Genomic DNA, 19,880 nt, shown 5'->3' on the forward strand with positions numbered 1-19,880 from the left:
GTGTCACTATAACAGTATCACATCTTCCATGTGCCACCATAACAGTGTCACTATAACAATATCACATCTTCCATGTGCCACCATAACAGTGTCACTATAACAATATCACATCTTCCATGTGCCACCATAACAGTGTCACTATAACAATATCACATCTTCCATGTGCCACCATAACAGTGTCACTATAACAATATCACATCTTCCATGTGCCACCATAACAGTGTCACTATAAGAGTATCACATCTTCCATGTGCCACCATAACAGTGTCACTATAACAATATCACATCTTCCATGTGCCACCATAACAGTGTCACTATAACAATATCACATCTTCCATGTGCCACCATAACAGTGTCACTATAAGAGTATCACATCTTCCATGTGCCACCATAACAGTGTCACTATAACAATATCACATCTTCCATGTGCCACCATAACAGTGTCACTATAACAGTATCACATCTTCCATGTGCCACCATAACAGTGTCACTATAACAATATCACATCTTCCATGTGCCACCATAACAGTGTCACTAGAACAGTATCATATCTTCCATGTGCCACCATAACAGTGTCACTATAACAATATCACATCTTCCATGTGCCACCATAACAGTGTCACTATAACAATATCACATCTTCCATGTGCCACCATAACAGTGTCACTATAACAATATCACATCTTCCATGTGCCACCATAACAGTGTCACTATAACAGTATCACATCTTCCATGTGCCACCATAACAATATCACATCTTCCATGTGCCACCATAACAGTGTCACTATAACAATATCACATCTTCCATGTGCCACCATAACAGTGTCACTAGAACAGTATCATATCTTCCATGTGCCACCATAACAGTGTCACTATAACAATATCACATCTTCCATGTGCCACCATAACAGTGTCACTATAACAGTATCACATCTTCCATGTGCCACCATAACAGTGTCACTATAACAATATCACATCTTCCATGTGCCACCATAACAGTGTCACTATAACAGTATCACATCTTCCATGTGCCACCATAACAGTGTCACTATAACAATATCACATCTTCCATGTGCCACCATAACAGTGTCACTATAACAGTATCACATCTTTCATGTGCCACCATAACAGTGTCACTATAACAATATCACATCTTCCATGTGCCACCATAACAGTGTCACTATAACAGTATCACATCTTCCATGTGCCACCATAACAGTGTCACTATAACAATATCACATCTTCCATGTGCCACCATAACAGTGTCACTAGAACAGTATCATATCTTCCATGTGCCACCATAACAGTGTCACTAGAACAGTATCATATCTTCCATGTGCCACCATAACAGTGTCACTATAACAATATCACATCTTCCATGTGCCACCATAACAGTGTCACTATAACAATATCACATCTTCCATGTGCCACCATAACAGTGTCACTAGAACAGTATCATATCTTCCATGTGCCACCATAACAGTGTCACTAGAACAGTATCATATCTTCCATGTGCCACCATAACAGTGTCACTATAACAATATCACATCTTCCATGTGCCACCATAACAGTGTCACTATAACAATATCACATCTTCCATGTGCCACCATAACAGTGTCACTAGAACAGTATCATATCTTCCATGTGCCACCATAACAGTGTCACTATAACAATATCACATCTTCCATGTGCCACCATAACAGTGTCACTATAACAGTATCACATCTTCCATGTGCCACCATAACAGTGTCACTATAACAATATCACATCTTCCATGTGCCACCATAACAGTGTCACTATAACAGTATCACATCTTCCATGTGCCACCATAACAGTGTCACTATAACAGTATCACATCTTCCATGTGCCACCATAACAGTGTCACTATAACAGTATCACATCTTCCATGTGCCACCATAACAGTGTCACTATAACAGTATCACATCTTCCATGTGCCACCATAACAGTGTCACTATAACAATATCACATCTTCCATGTGCCACCATAACAGTGTCACTATAACAATATCATCTTCCATGTGCCACCATAACAGTGTCACTATAACAGTACCACATCTTCCATGTGCCACCATAACAGTGTCACTATAACAATATCACATCTTCCATGTGCCACCATAACAGTGTCACTATAACAGTACCACATCTTCCATGTGCCACCATAACAGTGTCCCTTTAAGGCTATGTTCACACGTCCAGTAGTGATCAGTTAAATCGGATCCAGAAGCAATCTGTTGGCAAAAACGTTGTGCATTTGGATCAGTTTTTTTTCCTACTAGATCCAGTAAGTGTATCACATTTTTCAAGTTCCACCACAAGGCGACGTTCACACGTTCTGTATTTGGTCAGTCCTAGTTTTGGCTTACAAATACTGATGTAAAATACTGCCCAAATACTGAATGTATGAAGGTGGCCTAACAGTGTCACGTTAAACGGTATCACATCTTCCAAGTTCCACCATAACAATGGCAGTTTGCAGCAGTGAAAGATGGAAGCAAGGACGACAACACAAGGCGCACTCTATAGTCATGATTCATGGTCCCACCGGTCAAAAAAACTACTTTCCTAGCAACAGAAGCACCTAAGAAGGTATTGTCTAAGGTACAACTAACACGATGAGCGATTACCGGCAATCTGGAAGACAAGACACATTTATGTCCATTTCTAACAGACACAATGCCAATCATTGTGAAGACCAGTGTGATGTTCCAGTCTGAAATCACTTAAAAAAAATGAAGAAACCATGAAAAAAATAGCAATTCCTTAATTATAGTATTTTAGAAAATCTTTACTGCCCTTGCTAAAGCTTTTCCAGTAATAATATCTCACAAGGCCCTTAGGAATATTAAATTCCATGATTTTTACGGTTCTTTTGCATGAATGGAATAGTTATGATAAAAATATATCACGATCTTTATAGCTGAGAATTGTTGCACTCATTTCATTTAATAACATTTCCTACAGTCAGGTTAAAGAAAAAACAAAAATCAGGAGCGCGTATAGTAGCAATTTTTTTTAAGGGGTTGAATATTTTCGAAAGACACTGTATATTAAATTGGGCTAAACCGGGATTGAAATTTCTGGGTTGATTGGAGTTTGGCTGTAAACGAGCGCTTCCCCTCCTCTGCCAGTTCCAGCCTTACTTTGATATGTATTACATGACAATAACACATGGCCGTAGATTAGAAGTATAACCGCCCTGCACTGTCTAAAGCAATAGTGCAGTAAATAATCAGGACGGTTATTGAGGTTCAACTTTACCGGACGAAGTCAACAAGCACCATTACTTATTTTGTTGAAAACATAATTTATGGTTGGGAATCTTGAACAATTGGAAATGAATCAATAATATAGACCGTTCTGTATGTAATAATAGTGGATGGCTCGTTATATGAAAGAAAAAGGAGCCAATGGTACCTGCGCTCAGTCACCAAAGGATCCTGCATCGGCAATGAGATAGTTCATTGAATATGTAGAAATACACAACAAATTAAAAGGGTCTTCTCATGTCTGACATTTATGGCTCATCTGCAGATAGACATGCGATAAAGGTTTAAAAGATGTGGTTTCAGAGGTGGAATTTCAAGAACTATGGGTCTCCTGATCATGAATGAAGAGTGCTCTGTATGATCATTTCTATGATAGTTCTAAAAACAGCTGAAATGAGTGGCATGAAAATCCAATAAGTGTTTTCGATGGAAATATCTTTGCTTTTGTTTTTCTGGAAACACTTGGGGACATCTAATTTCACCCCTATTACAGCAGCGGATCAGTAGATCTAGCTAATTTTGCAGGAGAAAGTTGCTCCTGCAGTGACCACTCCAGGAAAAATGTAGCATTACAACCAGCTACTCAAATATACGTCGGTCCACAATGCATAAATGGGACGCGTCTACCCAAGTAAATTTACACTGCTACCTCTTTACAGCCTGCAATATACAATAAAGAAGCATTCACAATGCCACAGGCTTCACAGCTGAAATCTCCCAGCATTCCTAGCTTGCTAAATGTCTCAACACAGCTTCCTTTAGTGATAGGATTTTTGACAGGTGGATCGACTTATACCATGCGCTGTATAGTAAACACATTTGTTTTTTTTCTTTATTAGGGGCCTTGGTAAGCTGACAGGGGCGTGCCAGTCACAAAGCTCATTGACAGATTCCAATTTCAAGTGAGCAGAATTATGAATGCAGCTCTGGTGTGGAGTTTTAGAGACCTAAATAGATTTTTCTCAATCTGTGCACTGTAAAATGGTCTTCATTGTAGATTATAGCCAGTTTTATAAAAATGTCAAAAGAGCTGTGCATGATTAACCATTTGTTAGCATCTGGGCATGACGAGTGTAAACTATATACTCCTGGAGTCAGATGTACCCAATATGCTGCTCAATTTAGACACGGTGATGAACATTTAGCCTCACGGATCCTTCAGGGCTTCAGCCCGATGTTTGGTAATAAGTGGCAATTGCCTTCGTTTAAATCTAATTTACTTTTCACAGCAATTTGGAAGTGTCAATCTCCGCTCATCGGTTCACCTTGTAAAAAATATATGACGAAAAGGCGATGGGAGGCCTTCTGATGAAACTTTCTCAGTCATGTAGTTCTTTAAAGCATTTTTCCAAGACATTAATTTATAGTGACCATTAATGTTTGATCAGTGAAGGTCCGACCTCCGAGGTCATAGCTGATCAACAGAATGAAAAGCAGTCGAGGCTATGTCTGTGATACAGCAGCTCAGTTTTTTTTTTGCTGTAACAGGTACAGTCATATGTATATTGCTGTGTCTGTGTAAACAGTTAAGGGTAGAGATGAGCGGATCGATCCACGGAGGTTCGCGGTTAAGTTTGCATAAAAAAAAAAAAAACTTGCCCAGTAACATTTACCACACGGCTGAAGCATCAGAGCGCGGGCTAATGTCTTTTTGTGAGATTTAGCCATAATACCTGGCAGCTATGACATCTTACGTATTATCATACCATGTACAATGGTGGTCAGTACCTGGGTCATCACAGATCAGCGTTTCCCAGTGGAGCACAGTTTGCACGTAGTTACTGGGTAAGTCTCACTCCTGTAGATGGCAAGCTCTTATGATATGTGGAGCCCTTTCTCTCCTGTAGATTGTAAGGTTCTTACGGTCAGTGAGGTCCTCTCTCCTATAGAGTGTAAGCGCTTATGGTGAGGTCCTCTCTCTCCTCTGTAGGGTGTAAGCTCTTATGGTCAGTGGGGTCCTCTCTCTCTCTCCTGTAGAGTGTAAGCTCTTATGGTCAGTGGGGTCCTTCCTGTCTCCCCAGTAGAGTGTAAGCTCTTATGGTCAGTGAGGTCCTCGCTTTCCTCTGTAGAGTATAAGCTCTTATGGTCAGTGGGGTCCTCGCTCTCCTCTGTAGAGTGTAAGCTCTTATGGTCAGCGGGGTCCTCTCTCTCTGTCCTGTAGACTGTAAGCTCTTATGGTCATCGGGGTCGTCTCTCGCATGTAGAGTATAAGCTCTTCTGGTCAGTGGGGTCCTTCCTGTCTCCCCTGTAGAGTGTAAGCTCTTATGGTCAGTGAGGTCCTCGCTTTCGTCTGTAGGGTATAAGCTCTTATGGTCAGCGGGGTCCTCTCTCGCATGTAGAGTATAAGCTCTTCTGGTCAGTGGGGTCCTTCCTGTCTCCCCTGTAGAGTGTAAGCTCTTATGATCTGTGGGGTCCTGTCTCTTTTGTAGCTTTTATGGTCAGCGAGATTCTCTCTGTCTCCCAATGTATTTTCTGAGCAATTACAAGCTTTCCAGTATCGGAGATTTGTGCAAATTAGTTCGCTGCAAATTGAATTTTTTTGGGTAAAATTCGGTTGATTTGAATTTCTAAAGATCATCTCTAGTTAAGGGCACCAGAGCAATCAAGCCCCCTCAGTCTGTCAGCTGGCAGTCCTTACACAAGTCCTCACACACAATTGGAGAAGATATTGGGATAATTCCAGAATGGTGCACTTTGCTACATTTCATAAATTCTGCAATTATTGGACCCTGTATTAGAACACCATAAATTTCTAAAAAAAAAAAAAAATGAAAAGGCTAGGACATATTGTTATGGGTCAAACTGAAAAATGAGGAGATTAGGAAAAAAAGTGAACATATTACCACCTTGTTGTTGGGCAGAACAACATGTTAATGTAATTTAAAAAAATTAAAAACTTCTATTAAAAAGAAAAGTTTTCTGTAAGGGATCGGCCTGGTCAAAAACTTTAAGAATAGTTTAAATATACAGGCACAGACTGGTTTAGTTGCTTCTGAAACTTCAGCCAAATTTTAGTAATGATCGCTGATGATCACCGATACCATTAGTGCACAAAAATATTTGCCAGCTTGAACTTTGCAAAATTCTGAAAAAATACGAGTCCATACACTCCCAGTTCCCTTTGAGATGAAGCAGATAATGGATTGGGTCTAGCTTAAGAGGGTGGTGGTCAATTTTGAATGCGGAATGTTAGCCCCCCCCCCCCCCGTTGGCCAAAAGAAAATAAAGGGGGGGACTCATGGCCGCATAGACCCCTCGTTTTATGTATAACCTTCTGTTTTGATGGGGTTAATATTGGGTCAATTGAAGATCATTAAGGCTCAGTCAGGTGAAGCTATGTAAATATAAACAAGCTAGAACTGGTTTAACCGGTTCTTGGCGCCCAATTCTATTTGAATATTGATTGGTTGTGGCATTTTGGCGGGCTTATTGTGTTTTCTATAAATTGCCCGTGCTTATCTCTGTGTGGCATTACGTCAGCATCTGAAGAAAGAAGATTCATTACCTGATGGATGACCTGCTTCAGCAACTCATCGCTAGGGCTGGCAGTGAGGATGGAGAGGATTGGCTAAGGATCTGCTTAGCTATAAAACCTGTTGTGGCGGCTCCGGTGGTCGTCCCTCCTCCTCATGAGCCATGTTCTCAGGCACAGCCCCCGTCTACAAGCACTGCACCCTCTCCGGTTCACGGTGGTTCCTCCCGGGTCAGGAGACCCCCGAGCTCCTACTCCACGGCAGCGTCGCCCCCGAGATCCAGACGCGCACAGGAAGTGCGTTCTTCAGCCAGAGGGCGGCCGGCGAGGAAGTCCCGGAGCCCAACGCGAGACCTTCCCCGAGATCAGCAGTCCTTGTCGGCTCCGGCGGCCGGGTCTTCTTCCGGTACAGGTGCCCGCCGTGGCCGTAAAAGCGCCCCTGCGGCGGGTTCCTATAGTACCGCAGCGGCTCCGGTTGAAGTCTCCAGCGGGTGTTCGCCTCCCCGTGGGTCTCAGCACCGGGGAACGGAGGATGAAGTCCTTTCAACCGGCAACTGACAGCGGCACTCCCCTGTTCCACAGGGTTCGAGGGCTGGCTCCTCTCCTGCGCAGACCGTGGAGGACATCGCTTCCAGAAGGGGTGAGAACATCAGTGTCCCCCTGTCTGTCCCACAGGATATTGATTTTAAAACGCTATTTAAAAACCTTTTATCTGAGGTTTTTGGGGAATCTACTAAAGCTAATGCTTCCTCTGTAGACACCCCAGTTATTATTGAACAGCGCAGTGTCAGCACAGCTGCAACCCCCCAGAACCCATTTAAAGAGGCTCTTACATGCGAGCTATCTCCATTGGGTTTCCACTTAAGCACCTCCACAAAAGAGCAGATTTGGGAACATAAATACGTAGATTTATTTTCCCTTCTCCCTCGCAGGGACCAGCCGAGCAGGGTTGAGAGGGACAAACCTGAACAGGATGACATCAGGCGTGTTTCCTTGAGGTCGTTCAACAATTGGGTTCAGGCCTTTTCAATATACTCGGCTGTTCTCGGAGAAAAGTTTCCTCATCTCTGTAGTATGCTGTTTCAACATTTGGATATAATATTGGAGGCTTATAGGAATTTTGGAGGCTTCGCTTGGTTAAACTACGACGAAGCTTTCCGCCAAAAATTGGCTGTACACCCTGAAGTTAAATGGGGTGTGAAAGATGTAGGTTTGTGGTTGAATGTAATGCTTCCACAAAGGCTATATGTTAATAGGCAATCCCCTAATACGACCGTGAGGAAAGGTTTTTGCTTTGCCTTTAATGATTCTGTATGTAAGTGGAGTAGTAGTTGTAGATTTCGGCACGAATGCTCCTTCTGCGGTAACGGTCACCCCGTGTTCAAATGTTTTAAGAAGCAGTCCTCTCAACAACCACCCAGAGACTTTAATTCAAAGGGCTCAGACCCCAGTGAGACTGGAAAAAATGCTCCCATGGTTAGGCAGATACCCAAATCAGGAGACCAGTAACCTTTTATTCCGTGGTTTTGCCTTTGGGTTCCTTATTCCTACTTTTCAAGGTTCCGGCTGTGTAATATCCAAAAATTTGGTTTCTTTATCTACATATCCTGAGGTGGCGAGAGAAAAGATTTTTCACGAGGTATCGTTAGGCAGAGTTGCTGGCCCCTTTTTGTCCCCTCCTTTTGTTAATTTTCGTATTTCTCCCCTTGGTGTAGTCCCTAAGAAAGAGGTTGGGTCATTTCGCTTAATTCATCACTTGTCATATCCAAAAGGATTATCCTTAAATGAAGAGGTGGACAAATCTGTATGTTCTGTTCATTATTCCTCCTTTGATTTAGCTCTGGATTTGTTGAGGAAATTTGGTCGTCTTGCTTTGTTATCAAAGTCTGATATAAAATCAGCTTTCAGGCTTCTTCCAGTCCATCCAGATGGTTTTAATTCTCTGGGTTTTTTCTTCGATAACAAATATTTTTTTGATAGATGTCTCCCCATGGGATTCTCCCTTTCGTGTTTTTATTTCGAGAGCTTCTCAACCTTTCTACACTGGGTATTGGAATCCAGCTGCAGTGAGTCTGGTATATTGCATTACCTAGATGATTTTTTATTTATTGGTCCTCCTGATTCTGATTCCTGCTTAATTGCACTTCGTAAATTCATTGATATGTGTAGCTATTTTGGGGTTCCAATTGCTCACGATAAAACAGTCCTTCCTTCTCATTCTATCGAATTTTTAGGTATTACATTGGATACCGTAAAAATGGAGTGTAGCCTCCCAATTGAAAAAGTGTTGAAGATTCAGTTTTCTCTCACAGCGATTTTGTCTCAGGAAAAAACTACTTTGAAAGAATTACAATCGGTGCTAGGTTTGTTAACTTTTGCTCTGCGGATTATACCTATTGGTCGAGTTTTCTCCAGGCGTCTTTATAATGCCACTAAGGGCCTTTCCTCCCCTCACTCTCACGTTAGAATTGGTTCTGAATTGAAGGAAGACATAAAAATTTGGCTTTCTTTTTTGTCAAATTTCAATGGCAGATCTTGCCTACAATCTAATTTCGTTATGGCTACTTCTCTTCCTCTGTTAACCGCTAGCGATGAGCTATCTGGCTGCGCAGTCTTATTTCTTTCTCACTGGTCGATTCAGCATTGGCCCAAGGCTTGGTTGGATTCGAAGCTATCCAGTAACGCAGTTGTGACTGATCTTTTTTCAATATTTTTAGCTATCCTTCTTTGGGGCTCTGACTTACAGAATAGTAGATTACTTTTTCTTTCTTCTAATCAAGGTGTGGTTTTCGCAATTAACACTTTATCTTCAAAGAACATCTGGGCGTCAAGAATTCTGAGACAATTGGTTTTACTTTGCCTGAAGTTCAATATTTGGTTAAAAGCGAGGTTAGGTTGTATTGAGAAGGAATTGTCGGTTAAATCTTTACTCTCTGGTGAACGGTCATATTTTTATCAGCAGGTTCCCAACGCGGACCCAAAAGCGACTCCTTGTCCACCATCGGTTTGGGGCTTATTGGAAAGTTAATTCCTCAATTTATTGAGCAGTCCGTCTCTAAGAGAACATGGGCCAATTATTCGGCTGCATGGCAGGTTTGGATTGAATTTTGCCAATGGCATAATATTGATTTTATGGTATCCAGTCCTAATGCAGGTTTACTATTTGCAGAGATGTTAGTCGCAAAAGGTCTTTCCGTCGCAGCGGTGGTAAAATACTTTGCTGGAATTTCATTTTTCTTAAAATTATCAGGTAATCCACCTTTAACAGGCTTATTTCCCATCAAACAATTTTTAAAAGGTTTCAAAAGGAGTAATTTTACCCCAGATTCCAGACGTCCTATCTCCATCTGCTTATTGCGGTATCTTTGCTTATCGTTGGCTAATGTTTGTAGAAATTCTTATGAAGCGGCTCTTTTTCGCTCTGCTTTTTCCCTTTCCTTTTTTGGAGCTCTCCGCATAAGCGAATTAGTCTCTGGTAAGAAGTCTGATCCTTCCGGCTTAATGCTTTCGGATGTTAGCCTGCATGATTCTTTCATTTTTCTTTTTATATGAAAATCAAAAACGGATCAATTGGGTAGGGGTTGCAGGTTGCAACTAAATAGTTTTCCAGATTCAATCATCTGTCCGATATCGAACGTCAGGGCTTGGCTCGGTATTCGGATTACCTCTTCTTGTTCATTCCTGATTCACGAGGATAAATCCCCCGCCACGATTTTCCAATTCAACTGCATTCTTAAGAAATGTTTACGTTTTTTGCAGGGCTGTGGAGTCGGTAAGCCAAACCTGCGACTCCGACTCCTCAATTTCCCTTACACCGACTCCGACTCCCACACATATTGCTTATATTTAAGTGAAAAATTTATTGTAGTACAATGTGAACCTCAGACATTTAATCATTTTTATGATCCAATAATCAAGATATTTAGATAGAACAGAATATATATTGGTGTACTACCCGGTTTTCATTCTTTTTGGTACAGATACGATATGGATAGACAGATATGGATAAATGGATAGATAGAGCAGATTTCTAATCTGCTTTTGCTATTGAAAACATTATCTATGAGCTCAAAAACCTTTCAGGTGATGCGGTTTTTTAAAAAGATGATCAGCTTTTGCAGCTGAAAAACGTATCCTCAAAAAACACAGGAAAAACGCTGTGTGTGAATGTAGCCTTAGATCAGGAATAGAACAGCCATTTATAGGACATTTCATAACTTTCCCAAACTCCTATGAAAAAATATTCAGCACATCCTGCATTGAATTACTGTACCCAATTTATTATATATTTTAGGAGTCGGAGTCGGTCCATTTTATACCGACTCCAACTCCACCAAAATGAGCACCGACTCCGACTCCACGACTCCGACTCCACAGCCCTGGTTTTTTGGGTAAAGACCATCTCAATATAACATCACATTCTTTTCGAATAGGAGCGGCTACAGAAGCAGCGAGATCTGGTCTTTGTCAATCTGACATCATGAAGCTGGGAAGATGGGAGTCTGGGAGATATAAAATTTACGTCAGACATGAATTATATGATTCTTAATTTTATTTTATTGCAGGTCCAGTGATTGTCTGGATTATCGGACATTCTTATGTGCATTGGGCTAGGAAGAGAGCCTATCAGAGATCCTATACCGAGAACTTGTCTTTTAACCATAGTGAAGTTCAAATTTTCTGGCATAGTGTTCGTGGTTTGAGGTGGTCGAATTTTGTTTTTGAATTTATGAAATGCTATTCTCACCTCCCTCGTCCTAATTTGGTGATTTTCCATCTGGCTGGTAATGATCTCGGAAAAGTCAAAACTCTTGATCTTTTGGCCTTCTTGCGTTCTGATATTACGGGCCTGAAGCAGTCTTTTCCAGACATTTTCTTTGTATTTTCCGAAATCATCCCCAGATTAGTGTGGTCTCAGCGTGAATACTTATTTATGGAAAAAATTCGTAAGAGAGTCAATAGAGGGATGTTTAAATTTTTACCGCTCGTTGGCGGTTTTTCATTCAGGCACGAGGACTTGGAGGGTTTCTTGCCCGGCTTTTGTCGAAGCGATTCGATTCATCTTTCAGACATAGGTTTGGACATTTTTAATTTGAACCTCCAATCAATTGTGGAGAGATGGCTGTGTTGTTTTGGGGGGCCATGACCCTTCGTGTCGTGGCGTTTGGGAAATCGCCCAGGTATTGGGTGGATTGGTGTTGTTATTTGGAGTATGGTGATTTTATGGTGGTATATATTTATGGAGTTAATTTATTAAAAGTTATTTTTGTAACCCTAATAAACAGCACGGCCATTTTCTGCCAAGTTTTTCTGTGCCAAGTCTTTTATTGTATGAGTGGGTTTTGTGCGACCATGTTAGCCCCCCCCCCCGTTGGCCAAAAGAAAATAAAGGGGGGGACTCCTGGCCGCATAGACCCCTCGTTTTATGTATAACCTTCTGTTTTGATGGGGTTAATATTGGGTCAATTGAAGGTCATTAAGGCTCAGTCAGGTGAAGCTATGTAAATATAAACAAGCTAGAACTGGTTTAACCGGTTCTCGGCGCCCAATTCTATTTGAATATTGATTGGTTGTGGCATTTTGGCGGGCTTATTGCGTTTTCTATAAATAGCCCGTGCTTATCTCTGTGTGGCATTACGTCAGCATCTGAAGAAAGAAGATCCCTCCCACCCTCCCGTTAATTTGACGTTTTTTATTTTTAGTCGTGTTGTTTCTTGTGGGGAAATCGCCCAGGTATTGGGTGGATTGGTGTTGTTATTTGGAGTATGGTGATTTTATGGTGGTATATATTTATGGAGTTAATTTATTAAAAGTTATTTTTGTAACCCTAATAAACAGCACGGCCATTTTCTGCCAAGTTTTTCTGTGTCAAGTCTTTTATTGTATGAGTGGGTTTTGTGCGGCCATGATTTCTTGGTTGACTACTAATTTGCACCATAAATGTTTCTGCAAAAAGGGAGAAAGTGGCTGCTGAATCTCACGGGCAGCAGCTTATCCCCTGTGATAGCAAAGGGTCAGCGTATCAAAATACAACATAGCCAATTCTTCTACAGTAAGGGGACATTTAAGAGGCACGCACTATACACACTAAAGGGGGCTATCGCTTAAAAAATAACTTCCTACGATAATTACGGTATATAGAATAATCATTCCTTTTTTCCCCCCCTTTCTTGATAATAACCTCACTCCTGGGTCTCGGAAGCTCCAACTTCGTTTTTTGTTTGACACAGAAAAACGTTCCAAGTTTCGGTACGTCCTCATTGCTCACTTCAATAACTACGGCAGCTCCAGTCCATGCGCAGATAGATAAGGAGACTGGCTGAAAGGGGTGCTCTGAAACCAAGACTGATTTAATCCTATATGCCTGTTTAATGTAATAATCTAATAACAGCTTTCCATATACACTTTAATAAGTCCCCATCAACCACCTAACTACTTGATTTTTTTTTTTACTACTTCCTGTTTGATGATAGTTCATTAGAGGACCCCCATACATGCTGGGATAATCAAAGGAGACATCATCAGGTAGCAGAGGCAGCGGTCACAGGCTCTGCCCCTTCCCTGAAACAAAGCATTATCTTTGATGTCCATTTCAGGGACTGGGCTCGTCTCTGCTCTACTGAGCATGCATTGGTTGTCAATTCCGACGTATGCTCAGTAGGATCATATCACTGTGCAATATTCTTTTTAATGCAGTGACAGTGCGCTTCCTCGTCCACTCTGATGAGAAGTGATGAGCCAGCGAGAGTGCACTGTCAGTGCGCATTGTAAAGAGAAAACCTGGTGAGCAGAAAAAGCAATGATAACAGCTGCCCCCTTTAAAACACATGGCCCTGATGATGTCGATACTGGAAACTCTTTCCTGTGTCAAGCACAACCTGGAAATGGAGCTTCGGGAACCCAGAATTGAGGCTTACCATCAAGAGATTGGTGAGGGAGCATGGAAAAGTCAAAAACTCCTTTCACTACCATCCATTTAAAAGGGAGACTACTCCTTTTCAAACCAAGCACAGGTGCTGGGGTCACCCTGAAATGTGCCAAGTAGGTTAGTGCACCATCCCACCTACTTGTTTTCCCATCATCTCCTCTTTTCTGGATCCTAAAGTATTGACAATCAAGAAAAAGGAGGGCAGAGACAGATGGAAAGCACATAGGTGCAGTGAACTGTTTGGCCTCACCAAAGGTGCCCCGAGCACCTGAACTGAGAGACAGTCATTTTGTGCTGACAGTGTCCCTTTAAAGCAGGTTTTCAAAAAGAAGGTTATCATGGTTAGTATTCCTCACGGATTTGAACCGGCCTCCAAGTCTTCAATCAATGTCTTCTCCTATGTCTGCTATATTTATATCGCATAAGATAAGCCCAGAGAGAAAAAATGGAAAAGGGATGCCAGTAAAGCGAGTTCCCCTCCCCCCCACCCCAAAAAAAAAAAAAAAAATCTTATCTCCAGTAATCAATACTCTGGAAATGCGTCAGAGAAATCACACGTGATCTTGCTGATATTGTACAGGACGGCACAGATGAATTGCCTTGAAAAGAGGCATATGGTGGCCAGCACAGAAAGTACAAATCTAGAGCTCTTGAACAATATATCAGTTATCACAAGTCTGACGTTCTAGCGGCATAAATGCAAACATGACTTTTGTAAGCATTGTGCATTTATAGGAAGACTTGAGTGTTTAAGGGAACCTGTCAGCAGGATTGTGCTGAGTAACCTACAGACAGTGTCAGGTCGGCGCCATGATACTGATTAAAATGATACCTTGGTTGTTGAAATCTGTCTTGTGGTTGATGTGTAATCTTTATTTGCAGTTTTCAGCTAATGAGACTCTTGTGCTCTGGAGCGGCCTGTGGGCAGGTCATGTTGTGCTCTGCTTACATATGGATCTGTATGGGCTAATCACAGGTCACTGATCTGTCCCCTATTTTACATACTGCATAGAATATTGTGTGGTTAACATTCATCAAAATGGCGCCGTAGCCTGATACAATGGCTAATATGCATACATGCTTTAGTCCTATACTATCATGGGGGGGGGAAATAAAGCATGCATATGTAAGGAGAGCACCACATAAAGACCCCCCACAGGCCTCCCCGAAGCATGAGCAGATCATTAACTCAAAACTGAAAATAAAGACAACAACCACAAGCCAGATTTCATCAACCGATGCATCATTTTAATCAGTAATAACGGCGCCGACCTGATAGTGCCTGTAGTTTACGGAGCACAATCCTGCTGACAGGTTCACGTTAAATATGTTCCTTACCAGCACATCCTGCCCATATTTGCTGTTGCATTACTTAAATAGAATTTATTTATTTTACAATAGGGTCATCATCACTGTCCCCTTTGGGGTTCACAGTGTAATCAGTATGTCTTTGGAGTGTGGGAGGAAACCCACACAAACACGCAAATGTCATATTGGTGGCATTTGAACCCAGGGACCCAGCTCAGCAAAGCAACATTGCTAACCACTGAGTCACCGGGTTGCTCATATAGTGTCTACAGTGCAGCAAATAGTGACTCACATTTTCACGACACTAGTTCTTAGGCTGTGTGCACACGTTGCGTTTTTTTTTTCCAGCGCAGATTTGTCAAAAAAACTGAATGATTTCCTAGTTCAGCAAAGGGAATGAGAATCCTGCAGTTTCATGCACACTTTGCTTATTTTTTCCTTGCAGATTTGGAGCAGATTTAATTTTGCAGCGTTTTTGCTACAGATTACACGCATAGTAATGAGTGGGGAAAAACCTGTACAAAAGAAAAGCAGCAAACACATGCACAACCTGCTCTCTTGGCAGTAAAGAAGCTGCTTCCAAAAAGCTTCAGAGTTTTTTGCTGCGTATTTCTCTTGCTTTTATTGTCTCTTGTGCATGCTGATAATGTTTTTAGTGCCCCCGAAAAATCATGATGCAATTTCCTTAAGGTTTTTGCACCAATAACGCAGCAAAACCTGATACCTGTGGGTTTTTTGCACTTACTCATTGCTTTCTATGGGTGAAAAAAAACACTGCAAAAATGCTAAAAGAAGTGACATGCTGCAGTTTGCAAAAAGTGGAAAAAAAAAAAAAAAAAAAAAAAAAGGCAGCAAAAACGCAACGTGTGAACATAGCCTTACTGTCTCAATATTGGTTAAAATTGCAAACGACTTCAAAAAACAAACTATGAAACTGTAATCTTAATGCTCTCCATTCTCATTCTCAAGGCCGAGGAATAATTTAGAAATGTCAGCCCAAGTATGTATGCTTGCCTCCGTTTCTCAAACCAATTTAATCTCATTAGACACAAAAAAAAAAAAAAAAATCTGCATTAGTGATCGGCTCATCAGCATAGTTTACATTCCTAGTACTAGGCAGTAACCGAGGCAGAATGCAAATCCATCTCCCCTCCCCCTCAAAACACACAACGCACATATGAAGAATGGAGAGTCTGCTTCTCAGATGTAACAACTGCATAATATCTTGGGGGGTTCCACAGTCCCGGAAGCTGACCATACAGATCAGATTGTTCGACCAACAGATCTCTCTTCCGACTGTCCATAAACAAGAACGCGTCCAAGAACTCCCATGTGGTCTATGAGAGAATCGAGCCTAGAAGAGGCTTAAGGCCCACATACACATTTGATAGCTGTCAACCAATCAATGTTTCGATAAATCGTTTGAGAGCTCCTGTGTTCTCTATGAGAAAGTCCCCGACAGACATCTCTGCCAGCAGCCGATTTCTGAGAGAACAAAGTGATCAGAAGTCCAAAATCAGACATGGCCCGATTTACATCTCCCCAGACAATAATTTGGCTAACGCCACTGTAAATGTTAGAGGGTCGATATTGGAGGATGCTGCCGACATTAGTCTAATGTGTATGGACAATCAGAAGCCCACCACCCCATCAAAAACATTACGTGGTCAACCCAATCCTTCCAAAAATGGGTCAAAATCGTTGGGTTTAGCCAACTTTTCTCTAATGTGTATGAGGGTCTTTAGGCAACGCATTAACAGTTCCACTTTAGGGCATGTTGAGCTAATGCAACGTAACCTATAATCCCCCATTTGTCAGCAAGGTGCCCAATAGATTTGGTGATTGAGGAATTACGGCCAAGCAGAAAGAAAAAAACAACTGCCATCAGCCACCAATGGGAAAGTGGGTTGTAAAAATGTACCCATGCATGTATGAAAGAAAGAAAAAAGAAGCCTTCCCAAATACCCTGAAATTTATATTGCAGTGCATGGTTTGGCTTGCCAGTTGTGGACAAATAAAATGTAGGTGACAGATCTGTATCTGGAATGGTTTTTATACCCCCTACAGCAACTTTACAGTTTACAGCCTGGCGCTAATTTGGTCATTGGCCACATCTCATTCTCCCCATACAGATGAATGTTCGGCTCGGAGAGAAAGCAGAGATGGCCACTGCCAAACATCTCTGGAGGATTAGCTCGTCATCAACAAATGGGTCAAGTTTTAAATTCAACCTCTGTGATATTAGATCTTCTGCCTGGAGGCCCCTACACATTAGATGGTCGGCCGATACGGACCATATTGGGGGTTACAATTGACTTTGATCTAATATGTATGGTGGCCATGAAGTGATTTGCAAACTTCCATAACTTTATTCTTTATTAGGGGATTTGTATTCATTTCTGGAAAACGACTAGTGGCTTCTAAACCCCTGCTTTTCCCCAGTCTATTCATCTTCCTTGATCCGCATTGATATCAGAGGGCACCAATTTGGAGTACAGATGCTGGCAGTGACAGGGTCAGCTAAGTGCTAACCCCATCACTGCCAGCATCTGTACTCCAAATGAGTACGCTCTGATATCAAAGCAGATGAAGGCAGATTAATAGACTGGAGAAAAGCAGGGGTTTAGAAGCCACTTATGTGCAATTTTTCTACAGGAATGAAAAATTCTGTAAATTATAGATATGTAAAACTTGATCTGGGGACACCATCACTAAATACATATTGATGGTGTCTTTAGGCATCTTGTGAAAGTACCTGGTGCTAAAAAATGTGGGATTTATATCACAAGATGACCCCAGTGGGTGCTGCTAGATATTTGACATGATGGAACAATAAACTTGAATTTCTATACTTACAACTTATTGCTTGTAATCAATTGAGGCAACAACAACAAAAAAAAAGGATTGTGTCGTCCCACCATGGAGGAAAGTCACGTAAACGGAGCAGAAGAGCGGGATTTATTATGGAGCGGTCTCCTTTATTCCATTTCCACAGTTTGAGATTTATTAGATAGCAGGTTCATGCGTGCAAACCAGCTTGTCAAAGCTGATCAATACACTAGACCAGGAATAATCCTGGCTCAGATTTTCAATTACTGTAGCTTCAGAAGGAACTTAGATTTGCCAAAATGTTTAATTATACAGATGAATGCATTAACGCTAACACAGACGAAGATCTAAGAAAGTGAAGCCTGGCTTTTTGTTTCTACCGATGACTGTAAAACAGTAGACTAAAAGATACGACTGGTGGTTACTAGTGATGAGCGGACGTGCTCGGGTAATGTGTCATCCACCATGTTCGGGTGCTAACCGAGTGGGGCTTTGGCATGCTCGAAAAATATGGTCGTGTCCCCGCGGCTGCACGTCTCGCGGCTGTTCGACAGCCACAACAAATGCAGGAATTACCTATCAAACGGGCAATCCCTAAAGGATTTTTCTCAACGAACATATCAGGAGCGCAGAGCTCCTCTGACTCACAACTTCCGGCTTGCCAGAAGACGGTGCACTCCCGATAATTCAGTTTGGACCAGGGGTCATGTTTGAGTCACTGGTCGGTCCAAACTATGATCTAGGGTGATGCAAGTAGAGAAAACTTTGCCTCAACAGAATTGATGGAGGACAAGGGCATTAAAGCTGTCTGCATCCAGTGCCAGTGATCGGGCCAGCTTCAGAGCAGCGCTTACAAGCTCTATAGCAAACAGCTTGCAAATGCTGTGCTTCTTGCTGGCCACCTCTGATAGACTGCAGCAGCGGCGGCTAGAATTAGCAGTGATCAATAAACGATAAAATTATGCTGCTTACCCCATATACAGGACAATGCCGTAGTTTAGGTATCTATGGTTACAGCCACTCATGTAGTGACAGATAGTTTTTAGTGGTCGTAACCGTGGATACCAGCTACCTCAATGCCCTGCACATGGGGTAAGCGACATAGTGAATCAGGAGAACTATACTACATTTCTCATTGGAGATATTTTCTAATATTATTTTTACATTTCATATATTGGGAGAGGATCTTGGGAGATGGGGATACCCCGATAAGGGTATGTGCTTCTGTTAAGTATTTGCTGAAGACATTTTTCCGCCAAAAAAAGTGTCTCTTGGCCGGAAAAACAATGTATAAAAAACACACTTTTTTTTCTCTTTCATTAAAGTGAGTGAAAAATGCTGCAAAACCGCTGAAAGGATTGACATGCTGCAGATCAATAACGGCTTCAAATCTGCAATGAAAAAAATAAGCCTGAAACTTCAAGAATCTCATTCACTTCCTGGGACAAATGCTGCTGTTTTTGGACAAAGAAAAGTTCAGAGTAAAAACACCCTGAAGAAAAACAAAATGTCACCAAATACTGGCCTTATCTACAAGGAGCCACTCAACAGAGAGAAGCATCCCAAGAATGTAGGATCAAGATTGATTTCTTCTAATAAACTAGGACAGGATTGCAAAACACTGGCAGCACAAACAGCGCCTCAACAATACGATACTGAAGTGGGTCTCATTTATCAAAAGTATTGAAAAGGAAATCCAGCCTTGTTGCCCGTGTCAACCAATCACAGTGCAGCTTGCATTTCATAAACTGCTCTGGTCAAATAAAAGCTGTGCTATAACTGGTTGCTATGCAGGGTCGGACTGGCCTGGTGGGGTACCGGGGAAATCCCCGGTGGGCCATGGCAGAAGAGAAGGAGAGGGGAGGAAGGAAAAAAAATAGAGATTGCAGGCCCTTTAAATGCGCGCGGACGCAGCTGGACAGCCGTGACGCACAGAACAGAGGCTAGGCCAGGGAGCAGGAGAGCAGCCGGGGGTCGCACGGCCGGCCGCATCACAGCAGACACGGCCGCAGCTGCGTCTACTAAAAGTGACATAACTCTGCGTCACTCTAATCAGA

General features: G+C 41.9%; 1 protein-coding gene across 1 annotated transcript in view; it reads right to left on the reverse strand.

Annotated features, from left to right (window-relative positions):
- Window positions 1–19,880, reverse strand: part of APP (amyloid beta precursor protein) — a 321,957-nt gene that overhangs the window by 261,336 nt on the left and 40,741 nt on the right. The gene's annotated exons all lie outside the window — the stretch shown is intronic.

Source organism: Dendrobates tinctorius, unplaced genomic scaffold (assembly GCF_039654945.1).
Source record: "Dendrobates tinctorius isolate UK_male_01 unplaced genomic scaffold, ASM3965494v1 ptg000084l, whole genome shotgun sequence".
Classification (NCBI taxonomy): Eukaryota; Metazoa; Chordata; class Amphibia; order Anura; family Dendrobatidae; genus Dendrobates; species Dendrobates tinctorius.